We start from the raw sequence: 13,637 nt of genomic DNA on the forward strand, positions 1-13,637 counted from the left end.
TCAGGCCAGGAGTGCAGGTCAGGACAGTGCCAGGAGTGCAGGTCAGGCCAGGAGTGCAGGTCAGGATAGTGCCAGGAGTGCAGGTCAGAGCAGTGCCAGGACTGCAGGTCAGGACAGCACCAGGAGTGCAGGTCAGAACAGTGCCAGGAGTGCAGGTCTGGACAGCGGCAGGAGTGCAAGACAGGACAGCACCAGGTGTGCAGGACAGGACAGCACCAGATGTGCAGGTCAGGGCAGCACCAGGAGTGCAGGTCAGGTCAGTGCCAGGAGTGCAGGTCAAGCCAGGAGTGCAGGTCAGGACAGTGCCAGGAGTGCAGGTCAGAGCAGTGCCAGGACTGCAGGTCAGGACAGCACCAGGAGTGCAGGTCAGGGCAGTGCCAGGAGTGCAGGTCAGGGCAGCGCCAGGAGTGCAGGACAGGACAGCACCAGGTGTGCAGGACAGGACAGCACCAGATGTGCAGGTCAGGGCAGCACCAGGAGTGCAGGTCAGGTCAGTGCCAGGAGTGCAGGTCGGGCCAGGAATGCATGTCAGGACAGTGCCAGGAGTGCAGGTCAAGACAGGAGTGCAGGTCAGGACAGCGCCAGGAGTCCAGGCCAGGACAGCGCCAGGAGTACAGGTCAGGCCAGGAGTGCAGGTCAGTACAGCACCAGGAGTGCAGGTCAGGACAGCGCCAGGACTGCAGGCAAGGACAGTGCCAGGAGTGCAGGCCAGGACAGTGCCAGGAGTGCAGGTCAGGGCAGTGCCAGGAGTACAGGCCAGGACAGCACCAGGAGTGCAGGTTAGGGCAGCACCAGGAGTGCAGGTCAGGCCAGGAGTGCAGGTCAGGACAGCGCCAGGAGTGCAGACCAGTACAGTGCCAGGAGTGCAGGTCAGGCCAGGAGTGCAGGTCAGGATAGTGCCAGGAGTGCAGGTCAGAGCAGTGCCAGGACTGCAGGTCAGGACAGCACCAGGAGTGCAGGTCAGAGAAGTGCCAGGAGTGCAGGTCTGGACAGCAGCAGGAGTGCAAGACAGGACAGCACCAGGTGTGCAGGACAGGACAGCACCAGATGTGCAGGTCAGGGCAGCACCAGGAGTGCAGGTCAGGTCAGTGCCAGGAGTGCAGGTCAGGACAGTGCCAGGAGTGCAGGTCAGAGCAGTGCCAGGACTGCAGGTCAGGACAGCACCAGGAGTGCAGGTCAGGGCAGTGCCAGGAGTGCAGGTCAGGACAGCGGCAGGAGTGCAGGACAGGACAGCACCAGGTGTGCAGGACAGGACAGCACCAGATGTGCAGGTCAGGGCAGCACCAGGAGTGCAGGTCAGGTCAGTGCCAGGAGTGCAGGTCGGGCCAGGAGTGCAGGTCAGGACAGCACCAGGAGTGCAGGCCAGGACAACGCCAGGTGTGCAGGTCAGGACAGTGCTTGTCAGGGCAGCGCCAGGAGTACAGGCAAGAAGAGCACCAGGACTGCAGGCCAGGACAGCGCCAGGAGTGCAGGTCAGGCCAGCGCGAGGAGTGCAGGTCAGGACAGCGCCAGGAGTGCAGGCAAGGACAGTACCATGAGTGCAGGCCAGGCCAGGAGTGCAGGTCAGGACAGCACCAGGAGTGCAGGTCAGGACAGCACCAGGTGTGCAGGTCAGGGCAGTGCCAGGAGTGCAGTTCAGGTCAGTGCCAGGAGTGCAGGTCAGGCCAGGAGTGCAGGTCAGGACAGCACCAGGAGTGCAGGTCAGGACAGTGCCAGGAGTGCAGGCCAGGACAGCGCCAGGAGTGCAGGCCAGGACAGCGCCAGGAGTGCAGGTCAGGCCAGGAGTGCAGCTCAGGACAGTGGCAGGAGTGTAGGCTAGGACAGCACCAGGAGTGCAGGTCAGGCCATGAGTGCAGGTCAGGACAGCACCAGCAGTGCAGGCCAGGACAGCGCCAGGAGTGCAGGTCAGGACAGCACCAGGAGTGCAGGCCAGGACAGCGCCAGGCGTGAAGGTCAGGCCAGGTGTGCAGGTCAGGACAGTGCCAGGGGTGTAGGCCAGGACAGCGCCAGGAGTGCAGGTCAGGCCAGGAGTGCAGGTCAGGACAGCACCAGGAGTGCAGGCCAGGACAACGCCAGGAGTGCAGGTCAGGACAATGCTTGTCAGGGCAGCGCCAGGAGTACAGGCCAGGAGAGCGCCAGGAGTGCAGGTCAGGCCAGCGCGAGGAGTGCAGGTCAGGACAGTGCCAGGACTGCAGGCAAGGACAGTGCCAGGAGTGCAGGCCAGGACAGCGCCAGGAGTGCAGGTCATGACAGTGCAGGTCAGGGCAGTGCCAGGAGTGCAGGTCAGGACAGCACCAGGAGTGCAGGCCAGGACAGCGCCAGGAGTACAGGTCAGGCCAGGAGTGCAGGTCAGTACAGCACCAGATGTGCAGATCAGGACAACGCCAGGACTGCAGGCAAGGACAGTGCCAGGAGTGCAGGCCAGGACAGCACCAGGAGTGCAGGACAGCGCCAGAAGTGCAGGCCAGGACAGCACCAGGCGTGCAGGTTAGGGCAGCGCCAGGAGTGCAGGTCAGGACAGCGGCAGGAGTGCAGGTCAGGCCAGGAGTGCAGGTCAGGACAGCGCCAGTCGTGCAGGCCAGGACAGTGCCAGGAGAGTAGGTCAGGCCAGAAGTGCAGGTCAGAGCAGTGCCAGGACTGCAGGTCAGGACAGCACCAGGAGTGCAGGTCAGGGCATTGCCAGGAGTGCAGGTCAGGACAGCGGCAGGTGTGCAGGGCAGGACAGCCACTAGGTGTCCAGGACAGGACAGCACCAGATGTGCAGGTCAGGGCAGCACCAGGAGTGCAGGTCAGGTGAGTGCCAGGAGGGCAGGTCAGGCCAGGAATGCATGTCAGGACAGTGCCAGGAGTGCAGGTCAAGACAGGAGTGCAGGGCAGGTCAGGACAGCACCAGGATTGCAGGCCAGGACAGCGCCAGGAGTGCAGGACAAGACAGCGCCATGTGTGCAGATCAGGACAGCGCCAGAAGTGCAGGTGAGAACAGCGTCTGGAGTGCAGTTCAGGGCAGCGCCAGGAGTGCAGGTCAGGACAGCACCAGGAGTGCAGGACAGGACAGTTCCAGGTGTGCAGGTCAGGGCAGCACCAGGAGTGCAGGTCAGGGCAGCACCAGGAGTGCAGGTCTGGACAGCACCAGTTGTGCAGGTCAGGTCAGTGCCAGGAGTGCAGGTCAGGCCATGAGTGCAGGTCAGGACAGCACCACAAGTGCAGGCCAGGACAGCGCCAGGAGTGCAGGTCAGGACAGCACCCTGAGTGCAGGCCAGGACAGCGCCAGGAGTGCAGGTCAGGACAGTGCCAGGAGTGTAGGTCAGGTCAGTGCCAGGAGTGCAGGTCAGGCCATGAGTGCAGGTCAGGACAGCACCCTGAGTGCAGGCCAGGACAGCGCCAGGAGTGCAGGTCAGGACAGTGCCAGGAGTGTAGGCCAGGACAGCGCCAGGAGTGCAGGTCAGGCCAGGAGTGCAGGTCAGGACAGCACCAGGAGTGCAGGCCAGGACAACACCAGGAGTGCAGGTCAGGAGAGTGCTTGTCAGGGCAGCGCCAGGAGTACAGGCCAGGAGAGCACCAGGAGTGCAGGCCAGGACAGTGCCAGGAGTGCAGGTCAGGCCAGCGCGAGGAGTGCAGGTCAGGACAGCGCCAGGAGTGCAGGCAAGGACAGTACCATGAGTGCAGGCCAGACCAGGAGTGCAGGTCAGGACAGCACCAGGAGTGCAGGTCAGGACAGCACCAGGTGTGCAGGTCAGGGCAGTGCCAGGAGTGCAGTTCAGGTCAGTGCGAGGAGTGCAGGTCAGGCCAGGAGTGCAGGTCAGGACAGCACCAGTAGTGCAGGCCAGGACAGCACCAGGAGGTCAGGTCAGGACAGTGCCAGGAGTGCAGGCCAGGACAGTGCCAGGAGTGCAGGCCAGGACAGCGCCAGGAGTGCAGGTCAGGCCAGGAGTGCAGCTCAGGACAGTGGCAGGAGTGTAGGCTAGGACAGCACCAGGATTGCAGGTCAGGCCAGGAGTGCAGGTCAGGACAGCGCCAGGAGTGCAGGCCAGGACAACGTCAGGAGTGCGGGTGAGGACAGTGCAGGTCAGGGCAGTGCCAGGAGTGCAGGTCAGGACAGCGCCAGGAGTCCAGGCCAGGACAGCGCCAGGAGTACAGGTCAGGCCAGGAGTGCAGGTCAGTACAGCACCAGGAGTGCAGGTCAGGACAGCGCCAGGACTGCAGGCAAGGACAGTGCCAGGAGTGCAGGCCAGGACAGCGCCAGGAGTGCAGGTCAGGGCAGCGCCAGGAGTACAGGCCAGGACAGCACCAGGAGTGCAGGTTAGGGCAGCGCCAGGAGTGCAGGTCAGGACAGCGCCAGGAGTGCAGGTCAGGCCAGGAGTGCAGGTCAGGACAGTGCCAGGAGTGCAGGTCAGGCCAGGAGTGCAGGTCAGGATAGTGCCAGGAGTGCAGGTCAGAGCAGTGCCAGGACTGCAGGTCAGGACAGCACCAGGAGTGCAGGTCAGAGCAGTGCCAGGAGTGCAGGTCTGGACAGTGGCAGGAGTGCAAGACAGGACAGCACCAGGTGTGCAGGACAGGACAGCACCAGATGTGCAGGTCAGGGCAGCACCAGGAGTGCAGGTCAGGTCAGTGCCAGGAGTGCAGGTCAAGCCAGGAGTGCAGGTCAGGACAGTGCCAGGAGTGCAGGTCAAGACAGGAGTGCAGGTCAGGACAGCGCCAGGAGTCCAGGCCAGGACAGCGCCAGGAGTACAGGTCAGGCCAGGAGTGCAGGTCAGTACAGCACCAGGAGTGCAGGTCAGGACAGCGCCAGGACTGCAGGCAAGGACAGTGCCAGGAGTGCAGGCCAGGACAGTGCCAGGAGTGCAGGTCAGGGCAGTGCCAGGAGTACAGGCCAGGACAGCACCAGGAGTGCCGGTTAGGGCAGCGCAGGAGTGCAGGTCAGGACAGCGCCAGGAGTGCAGGTCAGGCCAGGAGTGCAGGTCAGGACAGCGCCAGGAGTGCAGACCAGGACAGTGCCAGGAGTGCAGGTCAGGCCAGGAGTGCAGGTCAGGATAGTGCCAGGAGTGCAGGTCAGAGCAGTGCCAGGACTGCAGGTCAGGACAGCACCAGGAGTGCAGGTCAGGGCAGTGCCAGGAGTGCAGGTCAGGACAGCGGCAGGAGTGCAAGACAGGACAGCATCAGGTGTGCAGGACAGGACAGCACCAGATGTGCAGGTCAGGGCAGCACCAGGAGTGCAGGTCAGGTCAGTGCCAGGAGTGCAGGTCGGGCCAGGAGTGCAGGTCAGGACAGCACCAGGAGTGCCGGCCAGGACAACGCCAGGAGTGCAGGTCAGGACAGTGCTTGTCAGGGCAGCGCCAGGAGTGCAGGTCAGGACAGTGCCAGGAGTGCAGGCCAGGACAGCGCCAGGAGTGCAGGCCAGGACAGCGCCAGGAGTGCAGGTCAGGCCAGGAGTGCAGCTCAGGACAGTGGCAGGAGTGTAGGCTAGGACAGCACCAGGAGTGCAGGTCAGGCCATGAGTGCAGGTCAGGACAGCACCAGCAGTGCAGGCCAGGACAGCGCCAGGAGTGCAGGTCAGGACAGCACCAGGAGTGCAGGCCAGGACAGCGCCAGGCGTGAAGGTCAGGCCAGGTGTGCAGGTCAGGACAGTGCCAGGGGTGTAGGCCAGGACAGCGCCAGGAGTGCAGGTCAGGCCAGGAGTGCAGGTCAGGACAGCACCAGGAGTGCAGGCCAGGACAACGCCAGGAGTGCAGGTCAGGACAATGCTTGTCAGGGCAGCGCCAGGAGTACAGGCCAGGAGAGCGCCAGGAGTGCAGGTCAGGCCAGCGCGAGGAGTGCAGGTCAGGACAGTGCCAGGACTGCAGGCAAGGACAGTGCCAGGAGAGCAGGCCAGGACAGCGCCAGGAGTGCAGGTCATGACAGTGCAGGTCAGGGCAGTGCCAGGAGTGCAGGTCAGGACAGCACCAGGAGTGCAGGCCAGGACAGCGCCAGGAGTACAGGTCAGGCCAGGAGTGCAGGTCAGTACAGCACCAGATGTGCAGATCAGGACAACGCCAGGACTGCAGGCAAGGACAGTGCCAGGAGTGCAGGCCAGGACAGCACCAGGAGTGCAGGACAGCGCCAGAAGTGCAGGCCAGGACAGCACCAGGCGTGCAGGTTAGGGCAGCGCCAGGAGTGCAGGTCAGGACAGCGGCAGGAGTGCAGGTCAGGCCAGGAGTGCAGGTCAGGACAGCGCCAGTCGTGCAGGCCAGGACAGTGCCAGGAGAGTAGGTCAGGCCAGAAGTGCAGGTCAGAGCAGTGCCAGGACTGCAGGTCAGGACAGCACCAGGAGTGCAGGTCAGGGCATTGCCAGGAGTGCAGGTCAGGACAGCGGCAGGTGTGCAGGGCAGGACAGCCACTAGGTGTCCAGGACAGGACAGCACCAGATGTGCAGGTCAGGGCAGCACCAGGAGTGCAGGTCAGGTGAGTGCCAGGAGGGCAGGTCAGGCCAGGAATGCATGTCAGGACAGTGCCAGGAGTGCAGGTCAAGACAGGAGTGCAGGGCAGGTCAGGACAGCACCAGGATTGCAGGCCAGGACAGCGCCAGGAGTGCAGGACAAGACAGCGCCATGTGTGCAGATCAGGACAGCGCCAGAAGTGCAGGTGAGAACAGCGTCTGGAGTGCAGTTCAGGGCAGCGCCAGGAGTGCAGGTCAGGACAGCACCAGGAGTGCAGGACAGGACAGTTCCAGGTGTGCAGGTCAGGGCAGCACCAGGAGTGCAGGTCAGGGCAGCACCAGGAGTGCAGGTCTGGACAGCACCAGTTGTGCAGGTCAGGTCAGTGCCAGGAGTGCAGGTCAGGCCATGAGTGCAGGTCAGGACAGCACCACAAGTGCAGGCCAGGACAGCGCCAGGAGTGCAGGTCAGGACAGCACCCTGAGTGCAGGCCAGGACAGCGCCAGGAGTGCAGGTCAGGACAGTGCCAGGAGTGTAGGTCAGGTCAGTGCCAGGAGTGCAGGTCAGGCCATGAGTGCAGGTCAGGACAGCACCCTGAGTGCAGGCCAGGACAGCGCCAGGAGTGCAGGTCAGGACAGTGCCAGGAGTGTAGGCCAGGACAGCGCCAGGAGTGCAGGTCAGGCCAGGAGTGCAGGTCAGGACAGCACCAGGAGTGCAGGCCAGGACAACACCAGGAGTGCAGGTCAGGAGAGTGCTTGTCAGGGCAGCGCCAGGAGTACAGGCCAGGAGAGCACCAGGAGTGCAGGCCAGGACAGTGCCAGGAGTGCAGGTCAGGCCAGCGCGAGGAGTGCAGGTCAGGACAGCGCCAGGAGTGCAGGCAAGGACAGTACCATGAGTGCAGGCCAGACCAGGAGTGCAGGTCAGGACAGCACCAGGAGTGCAGGTCAGGACAGCACCAGGTGTGCAGGTCAGGGCAGTGCCAGGAGTGCAGTTCAGGTCAGTGCGAGGAGTGCAGGTCAGGCCAGGAGTGCAGGTCAGGACAGCACCAGTAGTGCAGGCCAGGACAGCACCAGGAGGTCAGGTCAGGACAGTGCCAGGAGTGCAGGCCAGGACAGTGCCAGGAGTGCAGGCCAGGACAGCGCCAGGAGTGCAGGTCAGGCCAGGAGTGCAGCTCAGGACAGTGGCAGGAGTGTAGGCTAGGACAGCACCAGGATTGCAGGTCAGGCCAGGAGTGCAGGTCAGGACAGCGCCAGGAGTGCAGGCCAGGACAACGTCAGGAGTGCGGGTGAGGACAGTGCAGGTCAGGGCAGTGCCAGGAGTGCAGGTCAGGACAGCGCCAGGAGTCCAGGCCAGGACAGCGCCAGGAGTACAGGTCAGGCCAGGAGTGCAGGTCAGTACAGCACCAGGAGTGCAGGTCAGGACAGCGCCAGGACTGCAGGCAAGGACAGTGCCAGGAGTGCAGGCCAGGACAGCGCCAGGAGTGCAGGTCAGGGCAGCGCCAGGAGTACAGGCCAGGACAGCACCAGGAGTGCAGGTTAGGGCAGCGCCAGGAGTGCAGGTCAGGACAGCGCCAGGAGTGCAGGTCAGGCCAGGAGTGCAGGTCAGGACAGTGCCAGGAGTGCAGGTCAGGCCAGGAGTGCAGGTCAGGATAGTGCCAGGAGTGCAGGTCAGAGCAGTGCCAGGACTGCAGGTCAGGACAGCACCAGGAGTGCAGGTCAGAGCAGTGCCAGGAGTGCAGGTCTGGACAGTGGCAGGAGTGCAAGACAGGACAGCACCAGGTGTGCAGGACAGGACAGCACCAGATGTGCAGGTCAGGGCAGCACCAGGAGTGCAGGTCAGGTCAGTGCCAGGAGTGCAGGTCAAGCCAGGAGTGCAGGTCAGGACAGTGCCAGGAGTGCAGGTCAAGACAGGAGTGCAGGTCAGGACAGCGCCAGGAGTCCAGGCCAGGACAGCGCCAGGAGTACAGGTCAGGCCAGGAGTGCAGGTCAGTACAGCACCAGGAGTGCAGGTCAGGACAGCGCCAGGACTGCAGGCAAGGACAGTGCCAGGAGTGCAGGCCAGGACAGTGCCAGGAGTGCAGGTCAGGGCAGTGCCAGGAGTACAGGCCAGGACAGCACCAGGAGTGCCGGTTAGGGCAGCGCAGGAGTGCAGGTCAGGACAGCGCCAGGAGTGCAGGTCAGGCCAGGAGTGCAGGTCAGGACAGCGCCAGGAGTGCAGACCAGGACAGTGCCAGGAGTGCAGGTCAGGCCAGGAGTGCAGGTCAGGATAGTGCCAGGAGTGCAGGTCAGAGCAGTGCCAGGACTGCAGGTCAGGACAGCACCAGGAGTGCAGGTCAGGGCAGTGCCAGGAGTGCAGGTCAGGACAGCGGCAGGAGTGCAAGACAGGACAGCATCAGGTGTGCAGGACAGGACAGCACCAGATGTGCAGGTCAGGGCAGCACCAGGAGTGCAGGTCAGGTCAGTGCCAGGAGTGCAGGTCGGGCCAGGAGTGCAGGTCAGGACAGCACCAGGAGTGCCGGCCAGGACAACGCCAGGAGTGCAGGTCAGGACAGTGCTTGTCAGGGCAGCGCCAGGAGTACAGGCAAGAAGAGCACCAGGAGTGCAGGCCAGGACAGCGCCAGGAGTGCAGGTCAGGCCAGCGCGAGGAGTGCAGGTCAGGACAGCGCCAGGAGTGCAGGCAAGGAGAGCACCAGGAGTGCAGGCCAGGACAGTGCCAGGAGTGCAGGTCAGGCCAGCGCGAGGAGTGCAGGTCAGGACAGCGCCAGGAGTACAGGCCAGGAGAGCACCAGGAGTGCAGGCCAGGACAGTGCCAGGAGTGCAGGTCAGGCCAGCGCGAGGAGTGCAGGTCAGGACAGCGCCAGGAGTGCAGGCAAGGACAGTACCATGAGTGCAGGCCAGACCAGGAGTGCAGGTCAGGACAGCACCAGGAGTGCAGGTCAGGACAGCACCAGGTGTGCAGGTCAGGGCAGTGCCAGGAGTGCAGTTCAGGTCAGTGCGAGGAGTGCAGGTCAGGCCAGGAGTGCAGGTCAGGACAGCACCAGTAGTGCAGGCCAGGACAGCACCAGGAGTGCAGGTCAGGACAGTGCCAGGAGTGCAGGCCAGGACAGTGCCAGGAGTGCAGGCCAGGACAGCGCCAGGAGTGCAGGTCAGGCCAGGAGTGCAGCTCAGGACAGTGGCAGGAGTGTAGGCTAGGACAGCACCAGGATTGCAGGTCAGGCCAGGAGTGCAGGTCAGGACAGCGCCAGGAGTGCAGGCCAGGACAACGTCAGGAGTGCGGGTGAGGACAGTGCAGGTCAGGGCAGTGCCAGGAGTGCAGGTCAGGACAGCGCCAGGAGTCCAGGCCAGGACAGCGCCAGGAGTACAGGTCAGGCCAGGAGTGCAGGTCAGTACAGCACCAGGAGTGCAGGTCAGGACAGCGCCAGGACTGCAGGCAAGGACAGTGCCAGGAGTGCAGGCCAGGACAGCGCCAGGAGTGCAGGTCAGGGCAGCGCCAGGAGTACAGGCCAGGACAGCACCAGGAGTGCAGGTTAGGGCAGCGCCAGGAGTGCAGGTCAGGACAGCGCCAGGAGTGCAGGTCAGGCCAGGAGTGCAGGTCAGGACAGTGCCAGGAGTGCAGGTCAGGCCAGGAGTGCAGGTCAGGATAGTGCCAGGAGTGCAGGTCAGAGCAGTGCCAGGACTGCAGGTCAGGACAGCACCAGGAGTGCAGGTCAGAGCAGTGCCAGGAGTGCAGGTATGGACAGCGGCAGGAGTGCAAGACAGGACAGCACCAGGTGTGCAGGACAGGACAGCACCAGATGTGCAGGTCAGGGCAGCACCAGGAGTGCAGGTCAGGTCAGTGCCAGGAGTGCAGGTCAAGCCAGGAGTGCAGGTCAGGACAGTGCCAGGAGTGCAGGTCAAGACAGGAGTGCAGGTCAGGACAGCGCCAGGAGTCCAGGCCAGGACAGCGCCAGGAGTACAGGTCAGGCCAGGAGTGCAGGTCAGTACAGCACCAGGAGTGCAGGTCAGGACAGCGCCAGGACTGCAGGCAAGGAAAGTGCCAGGAGTGCAGGCCAGGACAGTGCCAGGAGTGCAGGTCAGGGCAGTGCCAGGAGTACAGGCCAGGACAGCACCAGGAGTGCAGGTTAGGGCAGCGCAGGAGTGCAGGTCAGGACAGCGCCAGGAGTGCAGGTCAGGCCAGGAGTGCAGGTCAGGACAGCGCCAGGAGTGCAGACCAGGACAGTGCCAGGAGTGCAGGTCAGGCCAGGAGTGCAGGTCAGGATAGTGCCAGGAGTGCAGGTCAGAGCAGTGCCAGGACTGCAGGTCAGGACAGCACCAGGAGTGCAGGTCAGGGCAGTGCCAGGAGTGCAGGTCAGGACAGCGGCAGGAGTGCAGGACAGGACAGCATCAGGTGTGCAGGACAGGACAGCACCAGATGTGCAGGTCAGGGCAGCACCAGGAGTGCAGGTCAGGTCAGTGCCAGGAGTGCAGGTCGGGCCAGGAGTGCAGGTCAGGACAGCACCAGGAGTGCCGGCCAGGACAACGCCAGGAGTGCAGGTCAGGACAGTGCTTGTCAGGGCAGCGCCAGGAGTACAGGCAAGAAGAGCACCACGAGTGCAGGCCAGGACAGCGCCAGGAGTGCAGGTCAGGCCAGCGCGAGGAGTGCAGGTCAGGACAGCGCCAGGAGTGCAGGCAAGGACAGTACCATGAGTGCAGGCCAGGCCAGGAGTGCAGGTCAGGACAGCACCAGGAGTGCAGGTCAGGACAGCACCAGGTGTGCAGGTCAGGGCAGTGCCAGGAGTGCAGTTCAGGTCAGTGCCAGGAGTGCAGGTCAGGCCAGGAGTGCAGGTCAGGACAGCACCAGGAGTGCAGGTCAGGACAGTGCCAGGAGTGCAGGCCAGGACAGCGCCAGGAGTGCAGGCCAGGACAGCGCCAGGAGTGCAGGTCAGGCCAGGAGTGCAGCTCAGGACAGTGGCAGGAGTGTAGGCTAGGACAGCACCAGGAGTGCAGGTCAGGCCAGGAGTGCAGGTCAGGACAGCGCCAGGAGTGCAGGCCAGGACAACGTCAGGAGTGCGGGTGAGGACAGTGCAGGTCAGGGCAGTGCCAGGAGTGCAAGTCAGGACAGAGCCAGGAGTCCAGGCCAGGACAGTGCCAGGAGTACAGGTCAGGCCAGGAGTGCAGGTCAGTACAGCACGAGGAATGCAGGTCAGGACAGCGCCAGGACTGCAGGCAAGGACAGTGCCAGGAGTGCAGGCCAGGACAGCGCCAGGAGTGCAGGTCAGGGCAGCGCCAGGAGTACAGGCCAGGAGAGCACCAGGAGTGCAGGTTAGGGCAGCGCCAGGAGTGCAGGTCAGGACAGCACCAGGAGTGCAGGTCAGGCCAGGAGTGCAGGTCAGGACAGCACCAGGAGTGCAGGCCAGGACAGTGCCAGGTGTGCAGGTCAGGCCAGGAGTGCAGGTCAGGATAGTGCCAGGAGTGCAGGTCAGAGCAGTGCCAGGACTGCAGGTCAGGACAGCACCAGGAGTGCAGGTCAGAGCAGTGCCAGGAGTGCAGGTCTGGACAGCGGCAGGAGTGCAAGACAGGACAGCACCAGGTGTGCAGGACAGGACAGCACCAGATGTGCAGGTCAGGGCAGCACCAGGAGTGCAGGTCAGGTCAGTGCCAGGAGTGCAGGTCAAGCCAGGAGTGCAGGTCAGGACAGTGCCAGGAGTGCAGGTCAGAGCAGTGCCAGGACTGCAGGTCAGGACAGCACCAGGAGTGCAGGTCAGGGCAGTGCCAGGAGTGCAGGTCAGGACAGCGGCAGGAGTGCAGGACAGGACAGCACCAGGTGTGCAGGACAGGACAGCACCAGATGTGCAGGTCAGGGCAGCACCAGGAGTGCAGGTCAGGTCAGTGCCAGGAGTGCAGGTCGGGCCAGGAATGCATGTCAGGACAGTGCCAGGAGTGCAGGTCAAGACAGGAGTGCAGGGCAGGTCAGGACAGCACCAGGATTGCAGGCCAGGACAGCGCCAGGAGTGCAGGACAAGACAGCGCCATGTGTGCAGATCAGGACAGCGCCAGGAGTGCAGGTGAGAGCAGCATCCGGAGTGCAGGTCAGGGCAGCGCCAGGAGTGCAGGTCAGGACAGCACCAGGAGTGCAGGACAGGACAGCTCCAGGTGTGCAGGTCAGGGCAGCACCAGGAGTGCAGGTCAGGGCAGCGCCAGGAGTGCAGGTCTGGACAGCACCAGGTGTGCAGGTCAGGTCAGTGCCAGGAGTGCAGGTCAGGTCATGAGTGCAGGTCAGGACAGCACCAGCAGTGCAGGCCAGAAGGCGCCAGGAGTGCAGGTCAGGACATTACCAGGAGTGCAGGCCAGGACAGCGCCAGGAGTGCAGGTCAGGCCAGGTGTGCAGGTCAGGACAGTGCCAGGAGTGTAGGCCAGGACAGCGCCAGGAGTGCAGGTCAGGCCAGGAGTGCAGGTCAGGACAGCACCAGGATTGCAGGCCAGGACAACGCCAGGATTGCAGGTCAAGACAGTGCTTGTCAGGGCAGCGCCAGGAGTGCAGGCCAGGAGAGCACCAGGAGTGCAGGCCAGGACAGCGCCAGGAGTGCAGGTCAGGCCAGCGCGAGGAGTGCAGGTGAGAACAGCGTCCGGAGTGCAGGTCAGGGCAGCGCCAGGAGTGCAGGTCAGGACAGCACCAGGAGTGCAGGACAGGACAGCTCCAGGTGTGCAGGTCAGGGCAGCACCAGGAGTGCAGGTCAGGGCAGCACCAGGAGTGCAGGTCAGGACAGCGCCAGGAGTGCAGGTCAGGCCAGGAGTGCAGGTCAGGACAGCACCAGGAGTGCAGGCCTGGACAGCGCCAGCAGTGCAGGCCCAAACAGTGCCAGGAGTGCAGGTCAGGCCAGAAGTGCAGGTCAGGACAGCACCAGCAGTGCAGGTGAGGGCAGCACCAGGAGTGCAGGTCAGGACAGCACCAAGAGTGCAGGTCAGGGCAGTGCCAGCAGTGCAGGTGAAGGCAGCACCAGGAGTGCAGGACAGGACAGCGCCAGGTGTGCAGGTCAGGGCAGTGCCAGGAGTGCAGGTGCAGGTCAGGGCAGCAACAGGAGTGCAAGTCAGGACAGTGCCAGGAGTCCAAGTCAGGACAGTGCCAGGAGTGCAGGTCAAGCCAGGAGTGCAGGTCAGGACAGCACCAGGAGTGCAGGCCAGGACAGCGCCAGGAGTGCAGGTCAGGACAGCACCAGGTGTGCAGGTCAGGACAGCGCCAGGAGTGCAG

Source organism: Ambystoma mexicanum, chromosome 14, assembly GCF_040938575.1.
Source record: "Ambystoma mexicanum isolate Mex_15411 chromosome 14, UKY_AmexF1_1, whole genome shotgun sequence".
NCBI classification, from domain to species: Eukaryota; Metazoa; Chordata; class Amphibia; order Caudata; family Ambystomatidae; genus Ambystoma; species Ambystoma mexicanum.